This window comes from Oncorhynchus clarkii, chromosome 1 (genome assembly GCF_045791955.1).
Source record: "Oncorhynchus clarkii lewisi isolate Uvic-CL-2024 chromosome 1, UVic_Ocla_1.0, whole genome shotgun sequence".
NCBI classification, from domain to species: Eukaryota; Metazoa; Chordata; class Actinopteri; order Salmoniformes; family Salmonidae; genus Oncorhynchus; species Oncorhynchus clarkii.
In genome coordinates, this window is record NC_092147.1 from 47,335,348 (window position 1) to 47,355,691 (window position 20,344).

General features: G+C 42.1%; 1 protein-coding gene across 6 annotated transcripts in view; it reads right to left on the bottom strand.

Annotated features, from left to right (window-relative positions):
- LOC139408215 (suppressor of tumorigenicity 7 protein homolog) overlaps positions 1-20,344 on the bottom strand; it is a 75,259-nt gene that overhangs the window by 20,135 nt on the left and 34,780 nt on the right. The window lies entirely within an intron of this gene.

The window sequence follows — 20,344 nt, forward strand, 5'->3', positions numbered from 1 at the left end:
ATACCTTTAACTACATTGTAGAATAATACTGAAGACATCAAAACTATGAAATAACACATTTGGAATCATGTAGTAACCAAAAAAGTATGAAACAAATCAAAATATATTTTATAATTGAGATTCTTCAAAGTAGCCCCCCTTTTCCTTGATGACAGCTTTGCACACTCTTGGCATTCTCTCAACCAGCTTCACCTGGAATGGTTGAAGGATTTCCCACATATGCTGACCACTTGTTGGCTGCTTTTCCTTCACTCTGTGGTCCAACCCATCCCAAACCAAATCAACTGGGTTGAGTTTGGGTGATTGTGGAGCCCAGGTTATCTGATGCAGCACTACTCCATCACTCTCCTTCTTGGTCAAATAGCCCTTACACAGCCTGTAGGTGTGTTGGGTCATAGTCCTGTTGAAAAATAAATGATAGTGGGACTAAGTGCAAACCAGATGGGAGGGCGTATAGCTGCAGAAAACTATGGTAACCATGCTGGTTAAGTGTGCCTTGAATTCTAAATAAATCACAGACAGTGTCACCATTAAAGCACCCTCACACCATCACACCACCTCCTCCATGCTTCACGGTGGGAACCACACATGTGGAGATGATCCGTTCACCAACTCCGTCTCACAAAGACACAGCAGTTGGAACCAAAAATCTCAAATTTGGGCTCATCAGACCAAAAGGACAGATTTCCACCGGTCTAATGTCCATTGCTAATGTTTCTTGGCCCAAGCAAGTCTTCTTCTTCTTATTGCTGCTGTTTAGTAATGGTTTCTTTGCAGCAAATCGACTATAAAAGTTGTTTTTAAGCTGGCGCCGAAGAGGATGGCTGACAATTTACATGCCCGTAACCAATTGTGCTATTTAGTTAATTTTCTTGCGTTGTTTGTAACTTGTTTTTTAAACTTATTTGGTACATAATGTTGCTGCTACTGTCTGATATGACCAAAAATAACTTCTGGACATCAGAACTGGGATTACTCACCACGGACTGGAAGAAGATATACTGCTCTCCGGGGAACAGGCCCAGATCACCGTAATTTGCGTTAAGAAAAGACAGAGGAAAAGAAGACGCGGATCGGACTGCCTTTTGAGAATCCGTAGCCGAGCGAGTAAACTCCCACTGCCAACAATTGTACTTGCTAACATGCAAGCATTGGAAAATACTGATGACCTATGATTACAATTATCCTACACACTGGCAGTGTGGTGCGAGGACAACAACCTCTCCCACAATGCGAGCGAGACAAAGGACATGATCGTGGATTACAGGAAAAGGCGGGCCGGACAGGCCCCCATTAACATCAACGGGGCTGTAGTGGAGCGGGTCGAGAGTTCCTTGGTGTCCACATCACCAACGATCTTTCATGGTCCAAAAACACCAAGACAGTCATGAAGCGGGCACAACAAAACCTTTTCCCCCTCAGGATACTGAAAAGATTTGGCATGGGTCCCCAGATCTTCAGAAAGTTCTACAGCTGCACCATCGAGAGCATCCTGACCGGTTGCATCACCGCCTGGTATAACAACTACTCGGCATCTGACCGTAAGGCGCTAGAGGGTAATGCGTATGGCCCAGCACATCACTGGGGCCAAGCTTCCTGCAATCCAGGACCTATATAATAGGCGGTGTCAGAGAAAAGCCCATAAAATTGTCAGAGACTCCAGTCACCCTAGTCATAGACTGTTTTCTCTGCTACCGCACGGCAAACAGTACCAGAGCGCCAAGTCTAGGACCAAAAGGCTCCTTAACAGCTTCTACCCCCAAGCCATAAGACTGCTGAACAATTAATCAAATGGCCACCGGACTATTACATTGCTTTTACACTGCTGCTACTCGCTGTTTATTATCTATGCATAGTCACTTCACCCCTACCTACATGTACAAATTACCTCTAACCTGTACCCTCGCACAATGACTCGGTACCCCCGTATATAGCCTCATTATTGTTATGTTATTGTGTTACTTTTTTATTTGGTAAATATTTTCTTAACTCTTCTTTGAACTGCACTGTTTGTCGGTTAAGAGCTTGTAAGTAAGCATTTTACGGTAAGGTCTACACGTGTATTAAGCGAATGTGACAAGTAAAGTTTGATTTGAGAAGATTTTATTTGGATTCACGCAGTCTCCCCTGAGCAGTTGATGTTGAGATGTGTCTGTTACTTGAACTCTGTGAAGCATTTATTTGGGCTGCAATTTCTGAGGCTGGTAACTCTAATGAACTTAGCCTCTGCAGCAGAGGTAACTCTTCCTTTCCTGTGGCGGTCCTCAGGAGAGCCAGTTTCATCATAGTGATTGATGGTTTTTGAGACTGCACTTGAAGAAACTTGAAGAAAGTTCTTGAGATTGTCCGCATTGACTGACCTTCATGTCTTAAAGTAATGATGGACTGTCGTTTCTTTTTGCTTATTTGCTTATTTGAGCTGTTCTTGCCATTATACGGACTTGGCTTTTACCAAATACGGCTATCTTCTGTGTACCACTCCTACCTTGTCACAACACAACTGATTGGCTCAAACGCATTAAGAAGTAAAGAAATTTCACAAGTTAACTTTTATCAAGGCACACCTGTTAATTGAAATGCATTCCAGGTGACTACCTCATGAAGCTGGATGAGAGAATGCACAGCTGTGTGCAAAGCTGTCATCAAGGCAAAGGGTGGCTACTTCAAAGAATCTCAAATACAAAAATACATTGATTTGTTTAACACTTTTTGGGTTACTACATGATGACATACGTGTTATTTCATAGTTTGATGTCTTCGCTATTATTCTACAATGTAGAAAAAAGTCAAATAAAGAAAAACCCTGGACTGAGTAGGTATGTCCAAACTTTTGACTGGTACTAATTCCATGGTAAAAATTATTAGCTTCTTATCTCTCTCAGATATAGGACAGTCACTTCAAAACATTCTTCCTTTTGATAAAATGTTTGACCGTTTTTCCATGTATAAATCTGTTATTTCTATCGGACAAATGAAATGTTTCATCCCCAAAAATGTTTTAGAAAATGTTGATACCTACAGGAGCAAAATTATCCTTGAAAACACTTCAAAGTTTATAAAACTGTTAAAATAATGTCTGAGTATAACAGAACTGAAATGGCAGGCGAAAACCTGAGAAAAATCCATCCAGGAATTGGGATTCTTCTGTGTTTGTAGTTTTCCATTGACTGCCTTTTCAGATTCCATTGATTTAGGACTCAAATTGCACTTCCTATGGCTTCCACTAGATGTCAACAGTCTTTAGAAATTGTTTCAGGCTTGTATTCTGAAAAATGAGGGAGTAAGACCACTCTGAACGAGTGGACCAGAGGTTTTTCATGCGCACGACCGAGAGTGCGCCTTTCTTGTTTTCCTTTTATATTAATGAAGCTTTTGTCCGGTTGAAATATTATTGATTATTATAACTAAAAACAACCTGAGGATTGATTATAAACATCGTTTGACATGTTTCTACGAGCTTTACTGATACTTTTCGTATTTTTCATCTGCCTGTTGTGACTGCCTTTGAGCCCGTGGATTACTGAACAAAATGCGCAAACAAAATAGGTTTTTGGATATAAAGAGGGACTTTATCGAAAAAAACAAACATTTATTGAGTAAATGGGAGTGATTAATTTTATCGCTATTTCCGACTTGTGTAACTCCTGACACCGTGGTTGGATTAACAATACATTTATCTTTAAACCGATGTATAACACTGTTTTATGCATTTTTATAATGAGTATTCCTGTTTTTGAATTTGGCACTCTGCAATTTCACTGGATGTTGGCCAGGTGGGACGTTACCGTCCCACACCCCTTAGAGAGGTTAAACAGCATCATCATTACACAGGTGCAACTTGTGCTGGGGACAATAAAAGGCGCCACTAAAATGTGCCGTCTTGTCACACAACACAATGCCACCTCCAAAGTCGTTTTAGAGAATTTTTCACGTCCAACCGGCCTCACAATCGCAGACTACGTGTAATCACGCCAGCCCAGGACCGCCACATCCGGCTTCTTCTCCTGCAGGATTGTCTGACCAGCGCAGATAGATTAAAATCTAGATCATAAGCAAAATGCACAGATATGCTTGGCCAAACAATGCTACTGCCACCTTCTGGTTTGGAGTATTTTAACAAGGCTGATGACTTCCAACATTTTTGCTGTGTGAACACAAAAGAGATTGAACAGAGTGCCGGCAGTCAGAGGTCCTGTCGGCAGAAAAACATTTGACAATCCTACCGGTGTGTCTGAGCTTTAACAAACCAGGATTAGCCTTGTGCTTCCCAACAACAATGACCAAGAACAGAATCAGGTCTGCGTCACCAATGTCACCCTACTCCCTTCAGAACCCCATGGGCCTTGCTTCAAAACAGTGCACTATATGGAGAATATGGTGCCATTTGGGACACAGACCATGTCTATCTGTCAGGAACACTGATATCCTCATCTAGCTCTATGGCGCTTATGTATACACAGCTATCAGTTAACTCCAATGTTTGAAGAAGGACACATATATACAAAACAAACACATGCATGCCCAAGAGCAAACAATCACACAAGTACAAATACACTCACAGTACAAGTTCATATGAACAGGCACCTAGGCTCGCCAATATACTGAGCAAATTGTTGAGTTCATGAATAAAAAACTAACAGTACGACTCAGTGTATGTACCAACTGTACAGTACACTATCAAAAAGGCCATTGACCTAGAAGTCTAGCCCAAAAGAGACATCACAGAAAAGATCACCATTTCACCCTACTCAAGCTGTGTAAAGAGAAGCTGACGCACATTATGTAGGCTACAATTCACCTTCCATTTCTCATCGACATCTGTCTTGATGACAGTCAGAGAAACACACCACAGGCAAACCACACACAGTGAGAGTCAAGGCATTAAAAACCTTGCCTAAGAGCACACAGCACACAATTTGCTTGAGTGCCCCCTAGCCCCCCTTAGTCCAGTTTCTTTGTACGTGATAGGCATCTGTATTTGAGTGACAGCTGGTCAGGCCAATCATAACGCAGGACTGCCCTCTCTCCAGGCGCCGAAGACGTGGATGTTGATTAAGGCAGCTCTGATTCAGAGAGGTTGGGTTAAATGCGGAAGACACATTCTCAGTTGAATGCATTCAGTTGTACAACTGACTAGGTATCCCCCTTTCCCTTTAGTAACATTGTAGAATCAGGAGGGGGGTCTGTAACCAGCCACTCAGCCAATCAGTAGCTCTCATTTAAATGTGGGGGTGGGCTTTTCTTTCACCTCTGCATGAAACAGGTAACCATGACAACCCCTCTCAACGAACCTACACGAGAGTGCATGACTAGATGACGCTAGAAAGACAGTCAAGCTAGTCCATTAATGCCATGTGTCCCAACCGTCTTGGAGATAGAATGCATATGGTTTTACTCTTTTCTAATTTATTATTTTTAAAATATTTTTAAACAATACAATTGTTTGTTGCCTTTCCCCAAAAAGAGCCCAATGAGAACCGGACAACTGCCAGATAGAGAGCCCATTGAGAACCGGACAATTGCCAGACAGAGAGCCCAATGAGAACCGGACAATTGCCAGACAGAGAGCCCAATGAGAACCGGACAATTGCCGACAGAGGGCCCAATGAGAACCGGACAATTGCCAGACAGAGGGCCCAATGAGAACCGGACAACTGCCAGACAGAGAGCCCAATAAGAACTGGACAACTGCCAGATAGAGAGCCCAATAAGAACTGGACAACTGCCAGATAGAGAGCCCAATGAAATTAAATGTATGATGCGGTTACACTAAATCATACAGTGGTACAGTAGCTGCTGGGAATGAACAGAAATATGATGGATGATAATTTTCTAAACAAGATCCCCCTGAACCAATTACCTAAGGGTCCTCTGCTGTGAGCTCGCCTGGACTTCCTTTGAAGATGCCTCTATGGGAGATGCTTGAACAACGTCGATGAATTCTATGCATTTGCATTTCAAACCATAACAGGACATCTAATCCATCTGTGTCCTTAACCCAAACTCCCTCATCATCACCAACCTAGCAGTCAACATGAAGAGGGTTTAGGGTGTTAAGCCAAAAGGCTAAATATAGGCTATTATTTGAAAGCTGATGTCATGATTGGTGCTTGGCTGTCAATTATCAAATAAAATGATAATCTTGCTCTTCTCCAGATCTCATAACCCCCTGTCCACTTTATCAGCGAACTCGTCTAGGGAGCATGCGCCAAAACCAGATTGGTAGAGTTGAAAATGCGATGGAAACCCAAACATCCACAAACACAAAGATCCACATTTTTCAGCTGAAAGATTCCCAGAGCTTACCCATGATGATGCACAACAATTTAAGTCAATAGTTTTAGTCACATTACACTATATATACAAAAGTGTGTGGACACCCCTTCAAATTAACGGATTCGGCTATTCCAGCCACACACGTTGCTGACGTGTGTATAAAATGGCACACCGCCATGCAATCTCCATAGACAAACACTGGCTTTCAACATGGCACCATCACAGAATGCCACCTTCCAACATGTCAGATCATGAAATTTCTGCCATGCTAGAGCTGCCCCGTCTAGAAGAAAGTGGAAACATCTAGGAGCAAAAACGTCTCAGCCACGAAGTGGTAGGCCACACAAGCTCATAGAATGGGACCGTTGAGTGCTGAAGAGCGTAGCACATAAAAATTGCCTGTTCTATTGCAACACTCACTACTGAATTCCAAACTGCCTGTGGAAACAACGTCAACACAATAACTGTTTGTCGGGAGCTTCATGAAATGTGTTTCCATGGTCGAGCAGCCGCACACAAGCCAAAGATCACCATGCGCAATGCCAAGCATCGGCTGGAGTGGTGTAAAACTCACTACCATTGGATTCTGGAGCAGTGGAAACACGTTCTTTGGCGTGATGAATCACGCTTCACCATCGGGCAGTCCGACGGTCAAATCTGGATTTGTCGGAGGCCAAGAGAACTCTACCTGCCCCAATGCATAGTGCCAACTGTAAAATTTGGTGGAGGAGGAATAATAATCTGGGGCTGTTTTTCATTATTCAGTCTAGGCCCCTTAGTTCCAGTGAAAGGAAATCTTAACACTACTTACAATGACATTCTAGACGATGCTGTGCTTCCAACTTTGTGGCAACAGTTTTGGGGAAGGCACTTTCCTATTTCAGCATGACAATGCCCCCGTCCACAAAGTGAGGTCCATACAGAAAAGGTATGTTGAGATCGGTGTTGAAGAACTTGACTGGCCTGCACAGAGCCCTGACCTCAACCCCATCGAGCACCTTTGGGATGAATTGGAACACCGACTGCGAGTCAGGCCTAAATCACCCAACATCAGTGCCGGACCTCACTAATGCTCTTGTGGCTGAATGGAAGTAAGTCCTAGCAGAAATGTTCCAACATGTAGTGGAAAGCCTTCCCAGAAGAGTGGAGGCTGTTATAGCAGCAAAGGGGGGGACCAACTCCATATTAATGCCTATGATTTTGGAAGGAGATGATCGACAAGCAGGTGTCCACATTCTTTTCAGTCAAGTAGTGAATGATAAAAGCACCTGCGATAGAAAATTCAAGGAACATATCTATTTTGTTGTGCTGTTGTTACATTTGTATCTGTGTTTTTTGTGGTATGCATCATGAGCAAAGTCATTGTAGCCTATCATTTAACTTAGCCTGTGAGAACCCTGAGCATAGGCTGAATTGGCTTTGCTGTACCGCAGCCAAAAAGCCTGCCAGCAGCCTACCAAAGGTTGCACAGTGTCCATTACAATGTAGAAATATGCGTCTCTGTCCCAAACCGTTCAATAGTTTTCTTTCAAATACTTGTGTTGATGTATCACTAGGGGGATTTGCCAGGATCACCAATACTCTCAGATGGAACTATCAAAAGCATCTGTCGGAGACAGGTAAGTAAAGTTGAGAATGAGGTGAGCCCTTCACCTCCTTATAAAAAGGAGCCACCCACCCTGCGTCTGGTCATTCTCGCTTTTTCTCCCTCTCGAAGAGCATTACTCTCCAACTATCCTCAGCACGACCGGATCCCTGACTTCCTGCTTAACTGCTCAAAAGCGAACCCTGAAGGATATCACTGACAAGCGTATGTTTTCAGACCCTGTGGAAAGGTTCAGTATTGACCAAAAGGTTTTTAACTGCGTAGAAATTCCTTTCCTACCTCAGTCTCTTTTGGTAGCTAGCTTCACGGCTATCTATTGAGACTCGGTTAGCCAACCTAGTCTCAGAGCATTTCGTATTATTCTGTACATAAATCCGAGATACTCCATTTAGTTTGACATGTTACGTTCCGTATGGTATGTATTCATTTGTGTATGCCCATCACCCATTTCGTATATGTTACGAAGTAATGTTCAGAATTTGCAAAAAACTTTCAATATGTTATGAATTTGCTAAACGTATATATTTTACGACTTCTAGGTAGGTGGCTAGCGTTATCTAGCGGGCTAAAATTAGCTAGGCTAAGTTTAGGAGTTAGATTGAAGGGTAAGCTAAAAGGATTAAGGTTAGGGTTAGCTAAGATGCTAAGTAGAGCTGTGCGATATGGCCAAATGATTATATTATGGTGTAAACATTTTTGACAGTATTTTATGTTTTTGAATGATAAAAGTTGTACATTTGCTTTATGAGTAGTGCGTGACACTAGGGTGGCAACACATACATTCTAAGTGATTTCAATTCGTTTTTCTCCATTCTGATTGTTTTATAATGTTCAATGCAACTTCAAACCAAAATACATTTTCAGAATTTTCATCCATTTCCACACTGCCACGTAGGGCTACACAATATGTTAAAATTGCGGTTTGACTTGTGATTTAGAGCATAACACTTGGGTGAACTGTTGGAATCATGGAAATAGAATGATTATTCTAATTCTATAGTTAGAATATAATATAGGGTACTTTAAATGCAGTGTTTTGACTTTACAAAAGAAAATGCCAGGGAGGCGTTATTGTGACAGAGTAGAAACCAAAGTGTTGACAAGTGTTCCTAGGGGACCCTATAATCTTCATATACATTGAATGTCCTCTCTTAGCTGCTTTGTGTATTCCTTTGATTTAGAAGATACTGTTACACATGCAGATTTAGGTCTACACCATCACTGGTATTATCAGGCTATATGGCTAGTTATGTTTGCTCTGACTCAGTAAATGTATTAGTTAGCTAGCGATTAGCATATATTGTTGCAAAGTAGCTAAAAAGTAGTAAATAGTTGAAAAGTTGATAGTTAATTGTCCATGACATTCGTGTATACGCCCACCCATCCACCACTACAAATCACCCTGCTTTCATTTTTGCCTTAATTAACTATCTTTCTTTCTTATGTAACCATACCAAATATAACAATACTAATTTGAGTGGACAAATATACCTTTACCATGTTATGTCTAGTCTATGAGACCAGGCTGGGTTAGCCCACCTTTATTTAACTAGGCAAGTCAGTTAAGAACAAATTCTTATTTTTAATAACCACAGGATGGTTTTTCAATATTGTCAATACTGTTGAAACTATTTATTTGAAATGTTTTAATATTTGTAACTACTTTTTAAGTAAATACATGCAGTCAACTTGTGCAATACAATAGGAGACACAGCAGATCACAGTTTTAATTTCACCAGTCACATTTTTCGTTATGAATCTTAATGGCAGTCTCCAGTCACATGGTGTTTCTTCACAAGCGAGTTACTAACTGTTGTGCAGCACGCGCCAGCTAATCTAGTTACAGAATGGAATTCACAACTAAATGTTTGCCAGCTAGATATCTTATAACCATTATGGAAACTGTCTAAAAGTTCTAAAGGCTATAGCATTCTACTGTGCTTATAATTGCTAGGCTTCTAACTAGCCTAGCCTAGCACACGCCTCCGAGCCAACAGCGAAGGAACCCAGTTGGGGAGAGGTCATGGATAGCCTCCATTCCCTCCCCTCATGGTCTGATGACGTAGTGTCAGGCGAAGGCGAGTTATGGGATGACAAGGATGATGATCGGATATCCTCGAGATAGTTTAGGAGATGGGGGCAGACAAACGCGTTCTCATTTTCTCATTATCGCACCTTGGAGCCTATGGATTTTCACCTGTGTCCTTCCCCAGAAGGGCGTCCCCGTTGATTTTCAGTAAGTGCATATACACTACCGTTCAAAAGTTTGGGGAGACTTAGAAATGTCCTTGTTTTCCATGCATGAAAACATACATGAAATGAGTTGCAAAATGAATAGGAAATATAGTCAGGACGTTGACAAGGTTATAAATAATGATTTTTAATTGAAATAATAACCGTGTCCTTCAAACGTTGCTTTTTGTCAAAGAATCCTCCATTTGCAGCAATTACAGCCTTGCAGACCTTTGGCATTCTAGTTGTCAGTTTGTTGAGGTAATCTGAAGAGATTTCACCCCATGCTTCCTGAAGCACCTCCCACAAATTGGATTGGCTTGATGGGCATTTCTTTACGTACCATGCGGTCAAGCTGCTCCCACAACAGCTCAATAGGGTTGAGATCCGGTGACTGTGCTGGCCACTCCATTATAGACAGAATACCAGCTGACTGCTTCTTCCCTAAATAGTTATTGCACAGTTTGGAGCTGTGCTTTGGGTCATTGTCCTGTTGTAGGAGGAAATTGGCTTCAATTAAGCTTCATCCACAGGGTATGGCATGGTGTTGCAAAATAGAGTGATAGCCTTCCTTCTTCAAGATCCCTTTTACCCTGCACAAATCTCCCACTTTACCACCACCAAAGCACCCCCAGACCATCACATTGCCTCCACCATGCTTGACAGATGGCATCACTCCTGCAGCATCTTTTCATTTTCTCTGCGTCTCACGAATGTTCTTCTTTGTGATCCAAACACCTCAAACTTAGATTCATCTGTCCATGACACTTCTATCCAATCTACTTATGTCCAGTGTGTGTTCTTTTGCCCATCTTAATCTTCTATTTTTATTGGCCAATTTGAGATATGGCTTTTTCTTTGCAACTCTGCCCAGAAGGCCAGCATCCCTGAGTCGCCTCTTCACTGTTGACATTCAGACTGGTGTTTTTGTGCGTACTATTTAATGAAGCTGCCAGTTGAGGACTTGTGAGGTGTCTGTTTCTCAAACTAGACACTAATATACTTGTACTCTTGCTCAGTTGTGCACGGGGGCCTCCCACTCCTCTATCTATTCTGGTTTGCGCCAGTTTGCGCTGTTCTGTGAAGGGAGTAGTACTAGCATTGTATGAGATCTTCAGTTTCTTGCCAATCTCTCGCATGGAATAGCCTTCATTTCTTAGAACAAGAAGAGACTGACGAGTTTCAGAAGAAAGTTCTTTGTATCTGGCCATTTTGAGCCTGTACTCAAACCCACAAATGCTGATGCCCGATATACTCAACTAGTCTGAAGGCCAGTTGTATTGCTTCTTTAAATCAGAACAACAGTTTTCAGCTGTGATAACATAATTGCAAAAGGGTTTTCAAATGATCAATTAGCCTTTTAAAATGATACACTTGGATTGGCTAACACAATGTGCCATTGGAACATAGGAATGATGGGTTGCTGATAATGGGCCTCTGTATGCCCATGTAGATATTCCATTAAAAAAATCTGCAGTTTCCAGCTACAATAGTCATTTACAATGTCTACACTGCATTTCTGATCAATATGATATTTTAAACGGACATTCTTTTTTTTTTTCAAAAACAAGGACATTTCTAAGTGACCCAAAACTTTTGAACTGTAGTGTATATTGTAATGGCCTTCATATGAGCATCATCACACTATGTGAGTATATTGTAGTGGTGTCCATCTTAACTGCTAACCATATGATATCAGCAGTCTTTCATGCCAAAGCTGCATACTGAGGCAGAGATCGATCAATCAATACCACTCGGTCTTTAACTACAGGTCACCTTCACCACAAAAAAATGCAGTGCCTCGCACAATACATACACAAGGACGCCATTATAAGATGAGTTTTCTTGGTCTATATCTCAGCTAGGCAAGTGATTCAGTCTAATGTGATGGCCAAAGGGTAAAATAGACTTATCACAGCAAAAGTAAGGTGGCTTGGACCATTTGGTCAGACTTGTGTGGCTGTAGTCAGCTCATTCTTTACAAAAACAGTGTACCTTCGAAAAATCAACACAAACAGCATATTCAGCCTCCTTTTGGTGCTGTTCTGTATCCACTCTGTACATCCACCCTTTCTAGGTGCATTTCCCATAGAAACCGCTACACTCTACAGTGTAGTGCAAAAGGCCATTGAAATGAAACCAGGAAAGAGGAGCAGCATACCCAAACCTAACAACGAACCTGTGTATACTGTACGTGTGCAACAAAGGGCCTTATTACAGACAGAAATACGCCTCAGCTCCCCCTAACACGATCCTGCAGGTGAAGAAGCCAGATGTGGAGGCCGTACTTGGACGTACTGCCAAATTCTCTAAAACAATGTTGGAGGCGGCATTTGGTAGAAACATGTACATTAAATTCTCTGGCAACAGCTCTGGTTGACATTCCTGCAGTCAGCATGCCAATTGCACGCTCCCTCAAAACTTGCGACATCTGTGGCATTGTGTTGTGTGACAAAACTGCACATTTTAGAGTGGCCTTTTATTGTCGCCAGCACAAGGTGCACTTGTGTAATGATCATGCTGTTAATCAGCTTCTTGATATGCCACACCTGTCAGGTGGATGGATTATCTTGGCATAGGAGAAATGCTCACTAACAGGGATGTAAACAAATTTGTGCTCAAAATTTGAGAGAAATAAGCTTTTTATGTTTCTGGAACATTTCAGGGAACTTATTTCAGCTCATGAAACATTGGACCAACACTTTACATGTTGCGTTTAAATTTTTGCTCAGTATATTTTTTCGAAAGTATCTGTATCTGATTACAATATACAGTTGAAGTCGGAAGTTTACATACACTTAGGTTGGAGTCATTAAAACTTGTTTTTCAACCACTCCACAAATTTCTTGTTAACAAACTATAGTTTTGGCAAGTCGGTTAGCACATCTACTTTGTGCATGACACAAGTAATTTTTTAGAACAATTGTGTACAGACAGATTATTTCACTTAGAATTCATTGTATCACAATTCCAGTGGGTCAGAGGTTTACATACACTAAATTGACTGTGCCTTTAAACAGCTTGAAAAATCCAGAAAATGATGTCATGGTTTTAGAAGCTTCTGATAGCAAAGCCCTGACCTCAATCCTATAGAAAATTTGTGGGCAGAACTGAAAAAGTGTGTGCGAGCAAGGAGGCCTACAAACCTGACTCAGTTACACCAGCTCTATCTGGAGGAATGGGCCAAAATTCACCTAACTAATTGTTGGAAGCTTGTGGAAGGCTACCCAAAACGTTTGACCCAAGTTAAACAATTTAAAGGCAATGCTACCAAATACTAATTGAGTGTATGTAAACTTCTGACCCACTTGGAATGTGATGAAAGAAATAAAAGCTGAACTAAATCACTCTCTCTACTATTATTCTGACATTTCACATTCTTAAAATAAAGTGGTGATCCCAACCGACCTAAGACAGGGAATTTTTACTAGGATTAAATGTCAGGAATTGTGAAAAACTGAGTTTAAATGTATTTGGCTAAGGTGTATGCAAACTTCCGACATCAAATGTACATTAAAACTCAATTATTGACATTTAATCCTAGTAAAAGTTCCCTGTCTTCCAACTTCAACTGTATTTGCCATTAACGTAATGGATTACAGTTAGTTTTTTTGTAATCCGTTACTCCCCAACCCTGCCTGTTTATAGGCCAAGCACTGTAGTTTGTTGTGACAGTGTGTGGTAAATTGTGTCCGCTATGTAGTTATTTGTGACTGTTAGAGCTAGTATTTGAAGACTGTATGCAATTTAGGTAGTCTGTAGTTCATGTGAGTCTGAGTTTGTAGTAAAAAACATAAAAGTGTCTGATGTGTGTTGCTTCTGATTCAGGTTTAGTAAGATTGAAACTAAAATGACCAACCAGTTTGTCAGCCACCACAGACACTGAAAAGTCCAAGCAAAAACCTAGCCATGCGACAATGGAAGAAACCATGCTCGCCACCACAAAGCAATCGCCATGGGAACCTAAATAAGAGAACATGACCGAGTATACCAGCAACAGGTGGATAAATCTGAGCCCCGAAACAAATCAGCAGACAGTGGGCCTCTACTGGAATAATATCTTACCTGCAGTAACATTCACCCATAACACACATTTAATCTGGACATAGTGCTGGCTATTTTAGAGTATGTTGGTTAGCTGACCAACTCACTGACTCTGCTTTGTATCACACCAGGTAGACAAAGCATTGTAGTAATTCATTAATGAAGGGCAGGTAATGACCCTCCACTGATGCACCTTTTGGCTACAGACTTACACTAAGCTCTTCAGGACAACAACAGGTCCGGATGACCTTTAGCGAGACTCCTGCGGAACAGGATTCAACTGTTTGATCAAATCAAATCTTCAGATAGATAACAGATCATCCTTATCCACTTAACCACCATACAATTTCTCAAATGAAAAGATTAAATTCAGATGATATGATAGGAGGAAGCAGCATTTTGATGCATGTTTAGAAGCCAGGGAAACTGGTAACAGAAAGGGTTGGTTGTTGCTAGACTGTTGCACGCAATCTCTAATCTGACTTTCTGGAGAGAGAAAGAAGTAGTCTAACTTTGGTACTGTGACCACAACAGTTTATATTAGATCACAGCTGTGGATATGACTTGTGGCATTGTGCTGGTAGATTCAGGGGCATCATAGGACTGATCAAAGGGGGGGGGGGGAGGTCACAAATAGATTAGCTGGAACAGTAAACCACCTGCAGGTCAGTGTGACAGCTCCTCAAAAGGACTAGATTCAGGTGAGGGCTGATATTTGTACGAGTGGGTGGTCAGGGGGCCAGAACATAAATACAATAATTTATACACTGAAAATTCACCACAACTATGCCCAGACAGAGAATATATTTGAAAATAAAAATAATTCCTTTATTAAATTAAAGACATGATCACATATATATATATATTTTATTTGTGGGAATACTTTAACGGATTTGCTAAATTACATTTTTTAATCTGTAAACACGCATCCAAACACTGGTGATATATCAAACCTAAGACAGCATGTATGTATGCTAACAAAGGCTCTAAATGCGTCCATATTGGTCGCATATACAGTGCATTCGGAAAGTATTTCCAAATTTTGTTACCTTACTGCCTTATTCTAAAATGTATTAAATATTTTTTTCACCCTCAATCAATCTACACATAATACCCTACGATGACAAGAGAAGACAACGCTTCTACTAGTCAGACTATATCTCACAGCCACAAACAGGACTCGAGCCGCATTACCACGGTAACCTCCGCCCTTAAAGAGGCAGTTTAAATTTTGTGTCTCATCTGTGATATTTTGGTTAAAAGACTCAGGTCACAAAATGTTTAATTAATCAATATACCACATTACTTCTTACTAGAAATACATTTATTGTTTTAGAAACATTACAAAGCATGCTTATTGTCTGAGGCTACCCGGAACATGTCCCAGTCCACGTGATCGAGGCAATCTTGAAGCGTGGAATCCGATTGGTCAGACCATTGTTGGATAGACATGAGCACGGGCGTTTCCTGTTTTACTTTCGGTCTATAGCCTGGACGCAACAAAATGGAGTCTTGGTCAGATTTGCCGAAGGGAGGGCATTGTAGGCATCGCAGAAGTTAGAGTAGCAATGGTCGAGTACGCTACCAGCCTGTGTTGCGCATTTGATATGCTGATAGAATTTAGGAAGCCTTGTTCTCAGATTAGCTTTGTTAAAATCCTCAGCTACAATAAATGCAGTTTCAGGATGTATGGTTTCCAGTTTACATAGAGTCCAGTGAAGTTATTTCAGGGCCGTCGAGGTATCTGCTTGGCGGGGATATACACGGTTGTGACTATAATCGAAGATAATTATTTTGGTAGATAATACGGTCAGCATTTGATGTCAGGTGAACAAAATGACTTAAGTTCCTGTATGTTGTTAAGATCACACCATGAGTCGTTAATCATAAGGCAATACACCCGCGCCCTCCTTCTTACCAGAGAGTTGTTTGTTACTGACGGCGCGATGCGTGAAGAAACCGGGTGGCTGTACCGACTCCGACAACATATCCCGAGTGAGCCATGTTTCCGTGAAACAGAGAATGTCACAATCTCTAATGTCTCTCTGGAAGACCTTGTTGTCGAGAGATAGGCCATTGGCGAGTAATATGCTCAGAAGCGGTGCATGGTGTGCTCGCCTTCTCAGTCTGACCAGTAGGCCGCTCCGTCTGCCTCTCCTACGGCGACCATGTTGTTTTGGATCGGCCTCTGGGATAAGATCCCACGTCCAGGGTGGAGGTCCGAACAAAGGAACCGCTTCGGGAAAGTCATATTCCCGGTCGTGATGTTGGTAAGTTGACGTAGCTTTTATATCCAATTGTTCTTCCCGTCTGTATGTAATAACACTTGAGATTTTCTGGGCTAACAATGTAAGTAATAATACATAAAAAAACTAAATTACTGCATAGTTTCCTAAGGACCTGAAGAGAGGTGACCGTCTCTGTCGGGGCCATTATTGGGGACAACATTGATGTATGCGCTGACTCGGTGAGAGAGTTTATTAGCAAGTGCATCGGTGATGTTGTACCCATGGTGACTAGTAAAACTTCCCTAACCAGAAACCGTGGATTGATGGCAGCATTCGAGCAAAATTGAAAGCGCGAACCACCGCTTTTAATCATGGCAAGGCATGACCGAATACAAACAGTGTAGCTATTCCCTCCGCATGGCAATCAAACAAGCAAAGTATCAGTAGAGAGACAAAGTAGAGTCGCAATTCAAAAGCTCAAACACGAGACGTAGGTGGCAGGGTCTACAGTCAATCACGGATTACAAAAAGAAAACAAGCCTCGTTGCGGACATTGACATGCTCCCAGACAAATTAAACAACTTATTTGCTCGCTTTGAGGACAATACAGTGCCACAGCCCACTACCAAAGCATGTGGGCTCTCCTTCACCATGGCCAACGTGAGCAAAACATTTAAACGTGTTAACCCTTGCAAGGCTGCCGATCCAGACGGCATCCCTTGCCGCGTCCTTAGAGCATGCGCAGACCAGCTGGCTGGTGTGTTAACGGACATATTTTAATCAATCCCTATCCCAGTCTGCTGTGCCCACATGCTTCAAGATGGCCACAATTGTTCCTATTCCCAAGAAAGCGAAGGTAACTGAACTAAATGACTATCACCCCGTAGCACTTACTTCTGTCATGAAGTGCTTTGAGAGACTAGTTAGGGATCATATCACCTCCACCCTACCGGGTACCCTAGACCCACTCCAATTTGCTTACCGCCCCAATAGGTCCACAGATGACGCAATCGCCATTGCACTGCACACTGCCCTATCCCACCTGGACAAGTGGAATACCTATGTAAAAATGCTGTTCATTGACTACAGCTCAGCATTTAACACCATAGTACCCTCCAAACTCATCATTAAGCTTGAGACCCTGGGTCTCGACCTCGCCCTGTGCAACTGGGTCCTGGATTTTCTGACGGGCCACCCCCAGGTGGTGAGGGTAGGAAACAACATCTCCACCCCGCTGATCTTCAACACCGGGGCCCCACAAAGGTGCGTTCTCAGCCCTCTCCTGTACTCCCTGTTCACCCATGACATGCACACCTCCAACTCAAATCATCAAGTTTGCAGACGACACTACAGTGGTAGGCTTGATTACCAACAACGACGAGATGGCCTACAGCGAGGAGGTGAGGGCCTTTGGAGTGTGGTGTCAGGAAAATAACCTCTCACTCAACATCAACAAAACAAAGGAGATGATCGTGGACTTCAGGAAACAGCAGAGGGAGCATCCCCCCATCCACATCGACGGGACAGTAGTGGAGAAGGTGGAAAGTTAAGTTCCTTGGCGTACACATTACGGACAAACTGAAAATGATCCACCCACACAGAGAGCGTGATGAAGAAGGCGCAACAGTGCCTCTTCAACCTCAGGAGGCTGAAGAAATTTGGCTTGTCACCCAAAACTCGGAAACTTTTACAGATGCACAATCGAGAGCATCTTGTCGGGCTGTATCACCACCTGGTACGGCAACTGCTCCGCCCATAACCGCAAAGCTCTCCAGAGGATAGTGCGGTCTGCACAACGCATCACCAGGGGCAAACTACCTGCCCTCCAGGACACCTACAGCACCCAATGTCACAGAAAGGATAAAAAGATCAAAGACAACAACCACCCGAGCCACTGCCTGTTCACCCCACTATCATCCAGAAGGCGAGGTCAGTACAGGTGCATCAAAACTGGGACCGAGAGACTGAAAAACAGCTTCTATCTCAAGGCCATCAAACAGCCATCACTAACAGAGTGGCTGCTGCCAACACACAGACTCAAATCTCTTGCCACTTTAATAAATGTAATAAATGGATTTAATAAAAGGTATCACTAGTCACTTTAAATAACGCCACTTTAATAATGTCTACATATCCTACCTTACTCATCTCAAATGGATATACTGGATTCTATACCATCTACTGCATCTTGCCTATTCCGCATGGCCATCGCTCATCCCTATATTTACATGTACATATTCATCCCTTCACATTTGTGTGTATAAGGTAGTCTGTGAATCTGTTAGATTACTTGTTAGATATTACTCGGAACTAGAAGCACAAGCATTTCGCTACACTCGCATTAACATTTGCTAACCATGTGTATATGAAAAATACAATTTGATTCGTCCGTTTGTGTTCTGTTGGTGTCATTTTTGCAGAAAAAATATATTTTGTCTGGTAATCTGAGTGGCTGGTAGATTTTTAAATCTACCTTCCATAGTAGCTGATGGACCAAAAAGTTAATTTTAGGCCCTGTGACTATCACTCTGATATTAGCTACTAGGTAGCTACTTTCCACGCCATTGCGGGAAGCGGGAACTAAGGACACCATGTCCCGGTGTTGACGCCGTTCATCCCCTTGATACATACTTAAACTGTATGTATGTATCAAGGTGACATCTAGATGGTTATTAATATGAGTTATTTCTTGTGTGGCTATCCTACTTTAATTAAAATCATGGGAAGGAAAACATTTTGCCACGTTAGCTACCGCCGGCGACACCATGATACAGCTGCCCCGACCTCAGGTCGGCAGGCACCTTGATACTGGTGCACTGGTCATCAGCCACGCAAAACATGCACCCCAAATCAGCCACGCAAAATGGTCTTGAGTTAGCCGATTTGCTTTCCACACACCCACTCCTTTTGACATACCTACTCGCCCATACTCAGTCGCCATATTGGGCTGCAGTTACCCCATACTTACTGTGACCTGGATTTTTTTTATTTGGGAGCATCTTGTAATTATTGAAATATAAAGTGAACACATGTTCATTGGCATCACGGCTGTACCATTACTACAAGGAAAATGGCTTGTTTTTAGCCCTAACAGATAAAAAGATATTACCAGCCCAATGTTTATTTCTTCTTATTGCAGGGGGATTGGTGAGCTGCATTTTACATACATAAACCATGTTGCGGGCCGTTCTAAAACTGCTTGAGGGACATTTGTTTACACCTTGTGCAGTCATGTTACCTCCTTAGCTAGCCACCTGGTAACTTTACTAGTAAGCTATATCTGAACATTTGAGGCCAGTAGCTCGAATACATAAAAGGCCCAATACAGGGTACATCTCAAAATATTTTCTGGTGCTCCTAACTTTTAAAAGTTGGGAGCACCAGCGCTACAAATGAAAGACGTTAATTTAGAGCCCCCGATGCTAGCATCTCCGTTCCTTAGCGTGTGGAAATGCTACATTCACCCCGCTCAATGTCACCTGACCGAGCAGGAGAGAGATTGAGACAGAGACTGAGAGAACTACCTGCAATGGCAGGAGGGTTCTTAAAGCTCACTGTAGAAAAACATGATCCATTCATCTATCTATCTATCTATAAAACATGTCACGTGGAATGCACGCACACATAACATGCACACAGAGAGTCAGTAATTGTGTCTATTTCAGGATAGCTAGCCAAGCCATTACATTTAGAGAGGTGAGAAGAGAATAAAATGCATCACAGAATAAATCGGATAAATCTGGGATAAACATGGAGGCGTGCAAGAAGACTATTGTGGATTAAAAAAAACTGGAAAAAAGGAGGGGAGGGAAGGAAGGTGTTGGAAGGGATTAAGAGGGAGAGAGATGGATTTTTTTTTCATCACAACCAGCTATCATAGACCCTTTATGCAAAATGGTAGATCCCAGCTTTCTTGCCGAGCAATCTGTCAACAGGAAACAAGGAAAACAACACGAAC